Here is a 17,668-nt window from a genome sequence, read left to right on the forward strand (position 1 = left end):
TTCTCGACGTTTTGAAGGTTTCTGAACATTTTGGCGTACCTCAGAAAAAATGGATGTGTGTGTGTATGTATGTATGGATACAAATTGCCAGTCACGTTTTCGGGCGCACGGATTAACCAATTTGAATTGTTCAAAAAACATTCGATTTCTATTGATAGAGAGATATGCTGATTAGTTTTTGGCAAAGGCAGAGGTCCAGCAGTTACGGAGATAAAGAGCAAAGAGTGCAAAAGATAGAAATCGAGTTTTTGAGAGAACGGAGCATCCGATTTGAATGATCTAAAAAACATTCAATTAGTAATGATTGGGAGAAGTGTTTATTAGTTTTTGGCAAAGGCAGGCCCAGCCATTTCGAAGATACGGAGCTAAATGTGTAAAAAATGGCAGTTTTTGAGAGAACCAAGAGTCCGATTTAAATGATTCAAAGAACTTTCTGCTTGTCTTAACAATATTGATTTGGGAAAAAAAAATTGTTTCAACTTTTTTTTTTCAAAAAAAAAATGTTTTTGTATAACGAAAATAATTCAGATTTTATTTTTATTTCTGACTATAGTTCTAATATACTTTAAACAAATAATTTCAACTTTGCAATTCAGTTTATATAATTCTTATAAATATTAGGCAATGTTACAATATTAATAATAATCCATTTGAAAACATTCAGTATTCGAACATTTCGTTACGGTACGGGAAGTTCCAGCAATTTGCCTTAAGGCACGATGCCATACACCCCATTAGTTTATAAATTTTATTTGTAATAATATAATTAAAAACAAAAAATAAATCCACCATTCAATTCGGTGCTGCATTTTAAATATATATCATCAATAAATTTCAAGCATGGATATCCCCAAATAACTTCCTATTTTACAAAGTACTTTACTACCGCGCTACGTTTGGCTACGTTATAGAACCGACTTGGCGAGTCTACGGTCTACGTCAATAACCGAGGCCGGTCGCGCCGCGTTGCGTCCTAAACCCTGAACTACACGCGAGAGGACGATCGCGGCAGCCGTGAACCCGGGCGCCGTGCCTGTCCCGCAAGGACGGATCGGGATAATTGCCTGTTTAAAACAGTATTACAGTATCGCGGGAACATTTTCTCAACCGTAGAAAAAACCAAATTTAAGGTGTTTTACGGTCCACAAAGTAACCACTCGTACGGGTGCTAAGCGAAAATTAAAATGTTTTGGGGAGTACTTTTGTGCTTATACTGTGAGATCTGTTAAATCCGCTTAACGGATTATCGTATTTATGCGTTTATATCTCTTCTAGTAGAGAATAATATATTTGTATGATGATAGATTTTGATAGATTTGCGTATTTTGAAGCTCAAAGCCGCAATAAAACAATTTTCTAAAATGCTGGAACCTAGTTCAAAACAACGGTGTCCAGCATTTCATTTAAGTTTATTTTATAGATATACTAGCAAACCCGACGAACTCCGTTTCGCCACCAGATGGTTTTGTGAGGAAGATGAAGAAATTTTTTGTTTGTTTTATATTTGAAAAGAAAGAAATTGATTTTACTACACAACAGTAATGAATTTATTTCGATTACAAAAATGAAGTGTTTTTTAGTTGAACTTCTCTAAGTAAATGAAAGTGAATCCGCAAATTATCCGTTACATTGAAGTGCTCTTTGGTAAACCACATTTTTTGTTTTTTGGTCTGACGTTAACACAAACAAAGCGGATGGTTTTCCAACTCGTGAACAGGCAACGTATAACTGCCCATGTGAAAAACATAGATTTTCTAAATAATCTATTTGAAATTTATCCCGCAAACACTAAAGGATTGGCCTTGCGACTTGTTACTGCGAACGCAAGGCGAACTGGAAATTGCAATCGTTTGAAGTCAAACGGAAGACCAGTCGGAATCATTGGTATGCCATCAAATCGCCAGCAATTTTTGATTGAATGGTGAAATTCAGTGCGTGTACATAATTATTCTTTGCGGCAAGAATTGCTCGTTGACTCTACCAAGCATAATTCTGATAATTCTCACTAATGTCATTACTCGAATTTTTAATTACGGTGTGTGAAGTTCCAGCAATTTGCATTAAGTCACGATGTCATGCACAAATAATGTTCTTAGCTATAAACCTTGCGGAGCCCGAGACCTTTCCAACGAATGCAAAATTGTCGAAATCGGTTTGTGCGTTCTGGAGTTATATCGTCAGGAAAGAAAACCCGACTTATTTTTATATATATGTAGATATTCAATTTATTTTATTACTTGTGTCATTCAAATATTAAACTGTACTATTTAATAATTAATTCTCCTTTAATTAAATTAAGGGTTCATCCATTAATCACGTGAGGCTTAAAAGAGGGGGAGGTTGTCAAAAAATCACTAGATTTCGTAAAGGGAGGAGCGTCTGATAAAATATCACATGCATTTATTTTTTACCTAAATTTATAAAAAAAATCCTAAACTTTTCATATATATTACAATTTTTTCGTGGGTAGGGGTGGCCAAAAATCCTTAAAAATCGATCACCATTAATGGACGCATCCCCTCACAAGATTTTTACATCTATTATGTTTATTATTTACTATATTGAAGGCTACAGACCATACTTCATTTATCAATGTGTAATTTTTCATTTTCCATCAGCTTTCCATCTTTCAAGAAACGAGTAAACTTTTTTAGGATCAATTGATGTAAACCCGAAAGGCAGCCACTTGCACGAGACCGTCATAAATTTAAAATCTTGAGTAATGCTGCCGTACCTCTATATAAATCATTCTACGGCTAAAGGTATCATTTCGGTTGACGTTTTTATGTTTATATTTGTATAATATTAGTCTTGTATTAGGTCACCCTTTTTTGCCTGCATGATATTTTAGAATTAAAAGAGACTGCTCAGCTATTTTTTTTAATATTCACGATAAAAATCATTTAACTGAAATTTGAAACTAAATATGCCACACCATTTACCTTTGTTTTCCGAATTTTCATATTTTTCTTCAGTCTGTTACCTTTACTATTATTTCTCACTCGTTTGCATGATGCAATCAGAATTTTCTCTTGCAGTGTGTCAAATTCAGTTTCCTTCATGCCTTATTTAAATCTGAATATTTTTCGCTTGTTCTCAGTTATATTTCTTGCATTCACTTTAATTGTTCCATTCTTGGTAAAGAATTCATATTATGCTGTATTCGTACTAGGCTTATTTTCATTCTTCTTTGCCCCATCATATTTTTCCATATTCTTTCATAATAATAAAATAAAATGAATATTTATTTTACCTTTACAACTGATGAAAATGATTATAGTAGATAAAAAATCCGTCATAAAAATAGAAATATATTAAATCTAGGAGGCATATATTTATTGTAGGCGTAAAAGCTAAAATAATAATCCACTTGTACAAAACCGCGGGGAATTAAAACTTTGGCTTTTCCGGGCGTACCTTTTTGTAAATCATTTTATCGTCGTGATAATCTTTCAGGTCGACTTTTTATGTGCTTATAACACAGTTTATTAATTTTTACATTCGTTGGCTATATTATTCCAAAAAAGTAGAGCACATGATTTTATATTTTCTTCATTTATGGTAATATATAAGTATGTCATATAGAAGGCATAAAATAATACGGTATCCTATATATAGAAATGTATGGTATTATTGAAAATAAATATTTCTTGACATTTGGCATTTAACATGTCAAATATTTGTCAAAATCGTGCTATATATATTCAGTAACCGGAGTAAATTTATTTAAAAGCATGTTTGCATGAAACTTCATACATTGATTTGTATGAATTGGGTTAAATCAAAGACTCTTTATGTGAGCATTATATTCCTACGCATTTTTTCTAAAAGCTCAATATTATGATAAATGTTTCACATTAAAATAGTAATAAAAAAAACATTAGAAATTTAACCATTGAAAAAATGGATCAGATAAAGCAGATGTTTCTTATGTGTTGAAGAAAAACTCTTATCTGCTTATAAAGACAATTTTTTTTATATATAAAATTATAATTTAATAGAGTTTTTCATGATGTTCAAATTGACGAAAGCAGAAGTTACTGGGCAAAATATTAAAAAAGCAATATCTTTTAACTTTTTATTAGCTTTGTAAATTATTATAAGATATTTATAAAACTGCGCGTTCTTGTCTTTATTAGAAATTTCTATATTATTTTTATTTTCTAAAGTTAAACATGATAAAAATTACCTGTCTTGTAAACATTATTCCAAAAAATCCACAATTACGTCTAGTAATTGACTACTAGACTATGCTTTAGTTCTTTTGAGTTTTATTATTTCTCTTCAATCAGTGAAAAATGATTTTTTCAAGTTTCTCAGTCTAGTCACTTTAACAAAAATAAAAAAATTGTGAATATACACACAAGTCAATTTAATTCTATTTGAACAATTCCTAGTTATTTTATAACAAGTTAAATAATCATTTACCATAATGTAGTGCAAATTTCCAACTTAATTAAAATAACTCCACAGGTGCTCATTAAATCTGAGCGCAGAAAAAAACTAGTTAGCAAAACAATAATGCACTAACACACACTTGTATGGAAATCAAATCATTTTATATGTGGCTTTTATTTAACTATACAAACACAATTCTTGCATCAACAATAACAATAAAATAGAAATATTTTATAATTGAAGTTTGTTTCTGTTACGACCATGACCAGCAGAAGAAAACTCAACTCAATTTGAAAAGAAAAATCATAATATTGCAAAATCATTGATTTTTACCACTAAGCATCTCATAAATTGCCAAAAAAATATTTTTAACCAACTGTCTATAATTGAAGCCAACATGAACAGTATAAATAATTTTCTTCGAATTCATGAACCAACTTGTGTGGCATTTGCTTTGTATACTTCATCTTTTAACCCTTTCCACTCGGATGCCTTTGCTCTGGCGGCAAAATTTAAATAAATCTTGGAATTAGCAAGTGGAAAGGGTTAAATTACAAATTGGCAAAAATTGAGAATTATAAGTATATCATAGGCCTAATAAAATTTAATAGATGTTCTATTACAGTATCATTAGTATTGCATTAGATCCACTTTTCTATAGCTTATGGTTTATGATGAGTAATTAAATTATCATGAATGAATATATTATTAATAAACTGATAATACATAAATAGAGTTTATTGATTACATTAGTTTGTATTCAGAATAATAAAAACCTGTTTATGACGTGTAAAAATGTCAATATGTGATCGAGCACAAAATCAGTCATATAATCTAATTTAGGAATAATAGAAAATATGGTAATTGATTTACATATTCATATTCCTGTTGTTTCAAATAATTTCTGCAGAATAATGGTTTTTTATATTTGTAATATGTTTATGTAATAATAAGCAGTACTGGCCTAAGTTCCGTGGGCCGAGTTAAACTCCAGCTCGATTCAGGGATGAGTAGTGTGAGAGATTCCCCATTGCCATTTCACATCGCAGTGCCCGAATTCGGCAATTTAAATTGGGAATATATTTTTGATCCAAGTGAAAATGGATATTGCTACTACACGATATCAGGTTATCCAAAGTGGGGTTGAACTCACGACTCTATCACAGTGATCTAAGGCAGTGCGCTTAACCCTTATGCCATGGAACACTCAGATTTATATAAAGGTTAATTAATTAACTTCCCGAAGGGTAAGTTATAATAATGGGCCAAAAATCGGCAATGAAAATGTTCGCATATTTTTTTGTTTCAGAGGTTTCTGAACATTCTGGTATACCTCAGAAAAAATGTATATCTGTGTGTGTATGTGTTAAGACAATTTTTTGTCGTATGGACGAATTCGGGCGTATGGATGAGCCGCTTTGAAAAATTCAAAAAGCAATCGATTTCTATTGATAAATAGATGTGCTGATCAGTTTTTGGCAAAGGCAGGTCTAGCGGCTTCGGACGTATGGAGCAAAAAGTGCTAAAAATGTCAGTTCTTAAGAGAAAGGATCAACCGATTTGAATGATTCAAAAAACATTCGAATCGTAATGATGGGGAGAAGTAGTGATTAGAAGAACTAGGGGCTTATTCTTGGTAGGATAATGAAATCTTGATCGATACTAAAATATTTTTTGTCTCGATTGGATATGTAAACCGACCTGCATAATATTGTCCTAGGTACTAGCCCGCGGGTCAAATTTAATATACAGAACTGTGCAGGTGCGTCCTTTTTGACTACATATTATTATATAAATATATTTATTATATGAATATTTTTATTACGATTACTTTGGAAAATCTCGATACCGTACAAAAGTTTTACTCTCACAAGTTCAGTAATACACTGCAGACATAGAGACAGACATTTAGGCAGACAGAAAAGTAATAGAGGACCAATAAAATTTGCATTTATCGGATTTCAAAGACGAAATCTTACATTTATGTTTATCTATATTAGTTTCTTAATTCACAATATGATTTGATTTAATACTTAAATATAAAATTTTATATACCAATCGTTGTAGACTAGAATACACATGTTCTTTCTATTTTTACAGCATTTTACTATTGCATAAGGTCGTTTTCATTCATTCATAATTTATTCCGTAAATAATTAAAATAGCAGATGCTGTAAATCATTTGACCTCTCTGTGGTGTGTTATTTTAAAATTGCCTTCTATTTTTTCTTGAAATCGATGTGAACAACTGAAGCAATTAAAAAAATGTACACAATACAAACGAGTCCACACTAAGCATTTAATGACATCACATTCAAACGAATTCTCTCATGCAATTGTATTGTTGAACAAGATATTTTTCTTGTTAACAAAAACATTACTTTAAAAAATTCCCATCCTCAGAAATGACGCATGATGCAATTACCTGTTATAATGTCAAGTTACACAGAATTGCATTAAAATGTTAAAAATATAAATAAATATTTTTTGGTCGAAAACAGGTAGAACTTTTTAACAAACAGCTGAATTTTTTGTAACACCTGTTGTTTGCAAATGATGTACGTGTAGATCGTAAAAAGTTTTGCTGGCTAATGGGAAGTGTACTTGTGAGACTTGTTTAATATATAAAAAGTGGGATTAATTGTCGCAGTAAAAACTAGCATGTTAGTTTGTTACAAACGTGTTATTTAATAAATTGCAAAAAATGATAATAAAGTAAATAAAACTATTTTATATTTAACCCCGCGGTTTCCAACCTGTGGGGCGCGCTCCTTCAGGGGGAGCGCCTGGCTCTTGTAAGGGGAGTGCGTACATCTGATTCCAAAATACTATTTTCGAAAATAAACAAAAAAATTTGAAATGATATAAAAAATAAACTATAAAAGAATGTTCGATTTACCATTCATTTCACTTTTCTCCCAGCTAACTGTAAACTAACAAAATGATTGCTGATCAAAAAAAATTGAACTATTATAAAGACTCTTACCACTCGCATGCCATCTTGCCGACATAAGTATAACTTTTGCATTAAATTTATCAAATATTTTAATATTTTATTTAACTAACAAATTGTTAATTGAACTTAGATTACTGCCAGTTGGCTAGTTAGTTAATTTTCTTTGTCCATTAATTACGTCTTACGTGACCAACATATCGTACAAAATTTGATTCGGGTTCGATAACAAGAAACTCTCAAGAAACTTGTTCACTAATTCTTTACTTCATTACTTACTTTACCAGACAGTCTGAAAGCTTTCTCTATATCACAAGAAATGATTTTTGGGAATTAGCATTGGCAAGAAGGTACACTTATCCATTGACATTTATTATCGTGCAAACGACAGGTTTATGTGAAGTAAATGTCACGAAACCCACTGACTTGGCGAAAATAACCAAAATGTAGGTTCATCTAGGTAAATCCGATTAACTGAAAGGTCGACAAAAAAGATAAAGTGAAACCATGATATATGATTGCAATGGAAATGTATATTTACCAACACTTGATCATATTATAGTCAATAGATTTAGAGATATTTATTTATTATCTAATATAATTCATATGTAGAATTGAACTCATGACGATGTATCCAAAGTAAGAACTAGTAGGAGAGACTGGGTACGATTGTGCCCTAAATAGTAAACTATTTTATTTATATCATTTTTCAAATATTGCATATATTTGATAAGGGGGCATCCATTAATCACGAGATGGATTTTTTTAAGGATTTTTGGATCCCCCCACCCCCTCAGTGATACGTGGTGATATTCAAAATTACCTCACCTCCCCCCACCAAACATCACGTGTATTTTTAGTTACAAGAAATTGTAAAATTTTTGATTGTTTTTGAAAATGTTTGGAATTTTTTTTAAAAAAAAATCAGGTAAAAAATAAATACACTTGATATCTTACTATACCCCTCCCTCCACCATGTAATATTTTGTAATTTTTTGTCAAACCAACCCACCCCCCCTTCCCCTAAAAACTTCACGTGATTAATGGACACCCTAAATTGTAATAGACAGATTCTAATTTTTAAGGCAATAAAAAAAATTTAATCTTATTCAACAAATTCTGATATTCTTTCCTCATAATTCATGTTTCTGTGACCCAAGGACGTCAATTGTGTAGATTTAAAAATAAATATAATTTATATAGAGGTAATTGCATACACATAGCTTTAATCCATTGTATTCTTACTTTTGTTTAATATTTCTTTAAATCAAATAATAACCACGAACAAACGTCGTACAAATAACATTGATCGAGCGTTGTTTGTTAATTAGTTTTACAAATGCAAACAAACAGTTGACATAAGCGATTTTAATAAATACTGACCTATCACAATTTAGTAATTCTAAGCCTAGGAAAAAATGTTGAAGAATAATAAATATTTTTACTTATTAATTTATGTATGTAGTCTCTATTTTTCATGTAGTATCTGAGAAATGTTTAGTTCGATTTGAAAATAACTTATAGAGAAGTGTTTTGATATCGTCTACAATGAAAAATATTATTGAAAAACACAAGTTTGGTGGGTTAGAAATTTTGGTTCCTCATATTTGAAGGGTCTGTCATTCTTATTCGATTACTATATAACATTTACTTTTATTTTATTCCTTTACTATTTTTTCATTTAAAATCACAAAATATTCCTCATATATTTACAAAGAGATGATGAAGCTTAAGCTAAAATAATCAATTTTGTTCCATTATTATTTTATTATACATACTCATATCAGAAATAAATTATAAAAGTAAAAAGAAGGCTCGTTTTTTATCATAAATATTTGCAATGTAATTGTGAAATAATTATGATAAGAAACTAGTCAATTTCTGCACTTATATAATTTTATTTTATCATATCTCATCTTGAAGATGTTAAGATTATCACAATTCAAATATAGAGAGGTGTTATTAATACTTAATGATGTGATAACAAGAATATGTTAAAATAAAAAATAATATATTTAAAAGTGAAATTATCGAAGAAAAAATTGTTTGAATGTTTTCGCGAAATAATCCGATTTTCTAAATTTGTTTTAAGTCATTTTGAATCGAATGGGACCAAATTTGGAAACAGTATGGACTTTCGTCAACGTTTTCTTAAAAAACGGCTGGACTGATTTAAAAAAATTAATAGCCATTCGATGTAATTCGATAAGAGCTGGCTTGTGGTCAGTTTTGTGCTACGATCAGCCAAGCTGTTTTTTTATTTTGGCAAGAAAGTGGAAAATTTTATGTCTACGTTTTAGCCCACAATTTTGAAAATTCATAAATTGTTCGAGATATATTGGTTGGGAATCACGTTGAATAGTATTTGGTAAAGATCTACTATTTCTTCGTAAATAGACATTGAAATTTGTTTGACGATTTTGATGAAACTGTGTATAACGATATATTTCGTAGTCGGAAATTGCATACTTAAACAATATAGGCCTACGGTAAGCAGTAGAATTACAAAAAATTCATCAAAGATAAGAATTTCGCCGGTTCTAGTAAGAATCTATGCCCACCCTATCTACGTTTCGTGTTTAGTAGGTAGCTACTGATTGCAGTTGACATCCGCAATTTGGATAAATACATTTTAAAAACACGAAATACTTGAAATGAAATTTGTTGAACAAATTAATTTAATTTATATAATTACAATTATTACAAGTATGTTTCAAAGACATCAATTGGAAATTGCGATGATTTTGGAGATAAACAGTTGAATAATTTACTAGTGATCGCAGTTGACATTTCGATAATATACATTTTAAGAACACGAAATAGATGAAAAGAAATTTGTTTAACAAATTATTTTAATTTATACAATTACATATATTATAAGATGTTTGAAAGACATCAATTAAACAGTTGAATATTTCATCTAAATAGCTGAATCTCAATTCTTATTGATTAACTTTATTATGTGTACGTATCTAGAAGTTCATGCAACTTGCCGTAAGGCAAAATACTACTTACAACTAGTTTGTTCTCTACTTTAACAGCTAGAAATCCATAATAAATACAAAGTTTCTTTATTACAAAAAATACAATGATGCAAATAAATGAAAATAATCTCAGGTGCAACAAGACTAGAATAAATTATATACTTGATGCACATAATTCTTTTTAATATAAGTAAGATGTATATCAGTACTTCCTGTAAGATTCATTAGAACAGACAAATGAGTAAATAAACACAAATCGAACCTCTGTTTTGGTGATACGATGTCTAGCCAGTTTGACGACGGCGAAATTCCCTTTGCCGATGGTCCTTTCGATGTCGTAGAAACCGACCCGGATGGGACCCTTGGTCACTGCCCTTTCCCGTGACTCGCACATCGTCTGAATCGATTCGCCGGCGATCGATATCGTCACGAGGTTGAATTATACAATCGCACAACCATAGAACGACGCGATGTTACCACTACGCCTCGTAGCACAGACACTGCACGACACATAAACGACACATAAACGATTCAGTTAAGAAAAATAGTAGTAATAGAAACATTGGGTAGGAACATCACAAATCTTAGTTGGATACATATGTCATACAAACACAACACTCGGCGTGCAATCGCTAGTTCACGGTCTTTAACCCTTCATAACCCAAAACTTGGGACGGTAATCGTTATCAGCGCATACCAAGTTGGTGGAATTTTGGTTAAACTTACAATCTAGTTTAGAACTATTATATAAAACATACGAAAGCGTTATAAACATTATATTTTACAAATTGTCATTTCATATAAATAATTTGTACGGCGCTAAGTGCTAACTATCAATCACCGCGTGGTTTAGGAAAAAAATAATTTTCTTATCATTGTTCCTAGTTTGTTCGTTGTTTTCAAAATTTCTCTTATCACCGCGAGCGCAAGTCTGTTTCCTTGCATCGGCTTCGGAAGCCGGTTGAATACTGCGCGAAACAGCGGTGTATTACTTTACTGTATACTACGGACGGGCTTCGTTAACGTGTACGCCAGTGATTTCCAACCTGTGGGGCGCGCCCCCTGCGTGGGCGCCTTACCGTTCCAGGGGAGGGCCGGAAAGCTGTTTCAAAATTATTATTTTTAAATGCTGAGTAAGTGTCAAAAACAAATCAGCAAAATACTTAAAGTACTTCTAAGAGTGTTTGAACTCAAAAAAGAAATTGCTATATTTCTTGCTGATAACAAATGAGACGGAGCAATCTTGTTTTAGGACACAAAGTTCCTCGCAAAATTTGCGTATTTAGTTGATATTTTTCAAAGACTTAGCGATTTAATTAAATCAATGCAAGGATCTCAAATTCGTGCTTTTGTTCAGAAAGACACGATTACAGCTTTAATAAAAAAATTAGAACTGTGTATAGCTAGTATCAAATAACTTTATAACTTTAACATGTTTCCCACTTTTAAAATTACTTGTGTTACTGATGAAATAGAAGTAAGTAAAGATCTTATTATTATATCAGTCATATGACTAGTCTACGAAACCAATTTTCGCATTACTTTATCTAATTACGTCCAAATACGAATGGATTAGAAATCCATTTGTCATTGAGAAACATGATGATTTTTGTCATTCAACAGCAGAGCAGAAAATGATAATTGATTTATCTAGTGATAGCACATTGACGCAGATGTTTCAGAACGAAAATATATTGTTAAGGTTTGGTTACCAGTAAAGGACGATTTTCCTACTTTAGCAAATAATGCTTTAGAAATTTTATTGCCATTTGTGAGATCTTACTTATGTGAAACAGAAAATTCTTATAATAAATAGTTATGTTTGTATGTATATTTTTTATAATACTGTGTATTATTTGGCATAATTTCAGTTATAATAAGTATATTTAAATTAAATTGTTAGAAAAATAATAATGGGGGTCGCAACATTTTATCTTTCGAAATGGGGGGCGTCAAGATAAAAGGTTGGAAACCGCTGTTGTACGCTGACGCAAGAGCCGGCGCGCGGCGCGGCGCGGAGTCTCTTCACTTAGCAGTTCGATAACGCCAGCCGTTTGACGCCATGGATGCGGCTGATTCGACGCTCTCCAACTATTGTATTGATGATAGAAAACTGATAGGTTTGTGCTTTCGAAAAGATTACCGACTTGCTTTTAATGCACCGTGATGAATCACACGCACCTGGTGTCACGTACGCCCCGAATGCATCTTGATGGAGTCAAATATTGATTTACAATGGAAAATGTAACTAGGGATGCATGGCATCGTGCCCTAGGACAAATTGCTGAAACTTCCCGTACCAAAAATTAGATTTTTAAAAAAAAGATTAAATATGTTTTAAAACTTTGAAAAAATTAGATTTTTGAGAAATTTTAAATTTTTGAAAACAACTTACTTTTTGGAAAAAAAAAACTTATGGAAAGAATAGTTTTTTCTGTTTGAAATATTTTGAAAATTTTGAACTTTTTTTCTCAAAGCAATCGCACTGCTTTAGCTGCATAGAGAACGCTATCGAAGCGCGTAGGCGCCGCGACTTCGTCTAACGGCAAACGATGTTACAAAACTCATAGAAATGTAAAAATATCAATACACATTATTAAATCTCCATAAAATATCTAATAATTTGATGTGGCATATGTCCAATAAACATTTTTGACCTTCACAATTTTTTTACTAGATCTCATGTTAAGAGTGCTTAAATCTAAAATTAGTTTAAATTGTCTCCTTTCTATCTATTACTCTTACTTCTACTCGTATTTGGTCTACGGCATTCAATTTTGGGGTTTTTCAGCATCTTAATAGTACTTTTAATTCAATTGATGGTTTTGGTATTCAACTGTTCAATTTATTACCTTTACAAATACGTCAACTAAACAATCATAAATTCCTCAACGTTTTGATTAATTTACTAAAAGCCAACATTTTTTATGACATTTCTGAATATATAAATTTTAACTTCAAGAAATACAGTGGTACCATCTCCTTCATATTATAAATATCATTTGTTACTAATTATATGCTCTTTTTTTTTTCAGAAAAGCTTCTAAACTTTTTAATAATTTCTGCGAATTATTGAATATACAGGACCTCAACTTTTGAAGATGCTCTAAACGAAGACGTAATATCAAGTTTCATAAAATCAAGACACAAAATTAAATTAATTTTAGCACTCACCAATAATCCATTTGGGAGGGGTTTGGAAATCTCACATTCATTAATCTGGCTTTCGATTATAAGTTTATTCTAAATAGATGCTACTCAGATTCAATTATTATTACTAATTATTCAATTCCTAAAAGACTATTATTATTATACATTTTGTCGAATATCTTTGCCCAAACCTAATCTGCAAGATCCAAAATAATATTTTTCGAATAGTATTAAAATTTTCAAAGAATTTATTTTTTTCGTGAAAATATTTTTTTTTGTTTATTGGATTACAAATCGCATCAATATATAATATAAAGATAAAAATATATTTTTGCATATATGCAAAAAAATAGCTGCGATTGTCTGAACGCTCGTGCGTTTGATATGGTTATCTCTGGTTTATAATAAGATTACAGAATCTATAAATAAAGGTATTTGCGAAATGGCTTCTTATATTTTTATCAAGGTGAAGGAGAATGTGAATTAAAATTAATTAATGAAAATTAAAGCAGTTGATTTTATCACCCCTAAATTATTTCTTATTATACTATTAGTAATATTATACTTATAGAAAATTACTTGATGTTTATTAACAGTAATTAATAGCAATTAACAGAAATGCTAATTTTATCAAAGAAGTTAAAATATATTTTCTTTGTTTGCGAAATTAGTTATTGTCGCTTTTTTATTAACATGATTAAATTTTTTTGGATAAACACATTTTTTTATATTTTATTTCTTGGAATGTGTATGTTTTTTAATATGTTATATGTATAATTATATTTATATAGTATAAAACCTTTTTTTTCATTGTGTGTAATATAATTGTGGGAACTTTGTCAATAAACACTTCAACCTTTATTTTTACCTGTTACAATAATTAATTAATAACTCTTCGATCGATTTTGAATAATCAGTGTTTACGTTCATATTAAGTATGCTCCAACGTTTGTGGTGAATAACAATGAGAAAACAATCTATTATTTACGAGAATAATTGTATGGGTGTATTTTATGTAGTAACTAGGATGTCAAGGCTACAACGTAGGTTTTATTGTTTGATAATAATAGTCATTTATCATGCAATTAGCGTAAAAAATGAAGTCATTCCTATTGAATTATATATAATAATAAACTTTGTATATGTCTGAACAAAATGAAGTTAATAAATCATTTAATTATAACATTGAGACTAGGGGTATAATTTGGTATAAATTATAAATATTTACTGGAAATATGCTGAGGAGTAAAATTTAAATCAGATTTTTTATAAAAAAAACAAAATTTTAGGTTTTCATATTTTCTTGTCTAAAGAAGTACAAGTTTTATTTTGATAATATGATGAAGTTCAAACAACTATTGTCTACTATTAATTGTATCTTGTTTACTAAAACCCTCATCCCGAAGAAATATTTCTTTTCCATAAGTATTTCCCGAAGAGATATTTCTGTATCCAGGAAATAAGGTGTGTCTTTAACCCAGTATATTTCGAAATCTCTCGACCTTCCGAAATCTCGTTGTGAAACCTCTAAATCAATATGTCGAGCAAAGATTAGCATGCAAAATATATTTACCGCCGAAGTTGAATCGTTACATATTGAGCGTGAGTTCCAAACCCTTCTGACGTCGATGAAAATGGATATAAAACCCACGAATTGGGATATATGCCTAAAAGCCCTATGCTTTTTGCGTTTTTCTTGATTCAATAATATTTACCCAGTTTTTGAGGATTTCATTTGCCAGTATGATTCATAGTTTGTCTAGACACAAATATTAAATCTCTAGATTTTATAACAACTAACTAATATCAATAATACAGAAAACTCCAAAATGTTCAGAAGGCAATGAAACATAAAAAATGTAAAATCTTTCATTTTCGATTTTTTAGCGATTACTATAATTTATTGTACGGAAAGTTAATGAAGATGTGGACCACTATGAAGATTAAGTACTTCAAGTTAGTCAAACTTACTTGATTTTTTTTAATCTCATATCTTAACAGCAATCAGAACCTTACGTCCTATGAGCTGTTGGGCTGAAACTTTTCTTTACTTCGTATTTTAAGATGGTAACCCAATGGTTAATCCATCCATATTTGATGATTTTATTATTAAAATATATCTAATAGGGCTGACATTTTTTATTGGTGCAGCAATGCCGGGCAAGGGCTATTTTCACTTGGAAATATATTGCTATCTATATTTCCAAGTGAAAATCATTGTCGCTGCTGCCTGACAACTGCTGCTCGACGTTTGTATCGAATCCGCTGTATAAGGCAAGCTCCTTATTTGATAATAATTATAAAAATCAAGTACCTACATAATATATGATCATATAAAATACCGTTTATTTTATATAAAGCTTGTTCGATAGGTATGTATGTATTATAAAGAGATAACAAACATCAAACGTTTTAAAACTTCAAAGACAACCTTCTCACAATAGTCTGATTTTCAAAGCGTTTTCTACGCTTGAATTATTCCGTATCAATGTTATTGTCTCTAGTTTATTAAAGAAAATAAAAAGCACGCTAACATTAGCATAATATCGTTTTGTGTTGATGGAATTGAGTCCCTACATTGGTTTTGGAAGAAATTTATATGAGTATATTTTTAGGTGACGACGGTTACGTATTTGTAATCAAATCGTTTACGAAACCGGCCAGAGCTTAACATCGGTAGTAAAGAAATTTTGTCTGTTAATCTTTCTTTGACACTGATTTATCGAATCCGCAATGAAGCGGAGAAAGGTAGAGTGGCTTGTAACATATTGAATCATAGGCATTTTGGGGACAATATTTTCTCGAGCCTGTGGAGGTATAAAATTAAGTTCGAAGAAAAGTTTATTGATTTAAGAAGAATACCGAAAAAAATTTATAACGTTATCTACAAGAAGATGAATATATATTACAAATATTTAAATTTTCTTCGGTGCGTTTACAGAAATCTTATCATTTACTCATCTTTACAGCCAGAAGAAAATCTATCTATCAATCAGAATCTATTACATGTGTCTGTATATTACCAAAATTTGCATTATTATACATTATATTATAATTATTATCACACAAAATATACACTTGTTGAAAGTTCAACATTAAATTCACTTCCTCATTTATTACTTTAAATCCGTAATTCCCAAAATAGTCCACCTACATGGACCTCCAGTTTGGATGATCTAGGTATTAATGATTTGTTATTCAACAAATTGTCATTAAATATTAGAGAAGTAGGAAGTAAGAAATTTTATAAAGCACTTAATAACATTTTTAGGCATTTTTTTTTACATTATTGACGAATTAAGGAATTTACGATATTTAGGAGTATATTATTACTTCGCAGACACCAAGATTGTGAGAAGAGGTTGTCTTTGAAATTTTAAAACGTTTGATCTTTGTTATGTCGTAATTACACTAGAAGATAATCGATCAAACTTTATTTAAAATCTTTGGCATTTTATATCATCATACATTGTACAGATGCTTGATTTTTATATACACTTTGTTTTTCATTGTTGTCTACATTTTTATCAAGTTCCCATAGGGTTGGATATAGCAATCGCAAAAAAATCAAAAATGAAAAATTTTTATATATCATTACGTTTTAAGACCTTCTGAACATTTTGGCATACCTTAGAGAAAATGATTGTGTGTGATTTCGAGAATACGGATCAACCGATTAGAATGATTCAATAAAAACAATCGTACTAGTTAGTTTATAGTTTATGCAAATGCGAGATATGAGTGTTTCGGAGCAAAAACTGTAAAAAATGATCATGTAGTTTTGGAGATCATTTTGTTAGAATGATTAAAAAAAACATTGTGCTTGTGTCATTAACGGTGTAATAAAATGATTAGCTTTTAGGGAAGGTAATTTAAGCGCTTGCAAAATTGAAAGTTTTCAAAGGAAATTAATAAAACTAAATAAAATAAATTGCTGGAAGTTCCAGCAATTTGTTTTGAAGCAAAATGCAATGCACCACTCGATTTTTCCTAAATTTTTGTCATTTTTGCTTCAAATCGCAGTACCAACTATATTCCTTAGTTTTTTCAGTTTGTATACTGAGCAAAATTCTTCTTCAAAGTTTGTAACAAATTTCTTTACAGTGTTTTTTCACATTTTCCTTAACTGTCTCTACAATTACATTTCATATTTATCTTAATAGTTCGTGTTGACTTTATATAC

Source organism: Ctenocephalides felis, unplaced genomic scaffold (genome assembly GCF_003426905.1).
Source record: "Ctenocephalides felis isolate EL2017-DRISC unplaced genomic scaffold, ASM342690v1 CF-g0.4_SCAFFOLD_03571, whole genome shotgun sequence".
Taxonomy (NCBI): Eukaryota; Metazoa; Arthropoda; class Insecta; order Siphonaptera; family Pulicidae; genus Ctenocephalides; species Ctenocephalides felis.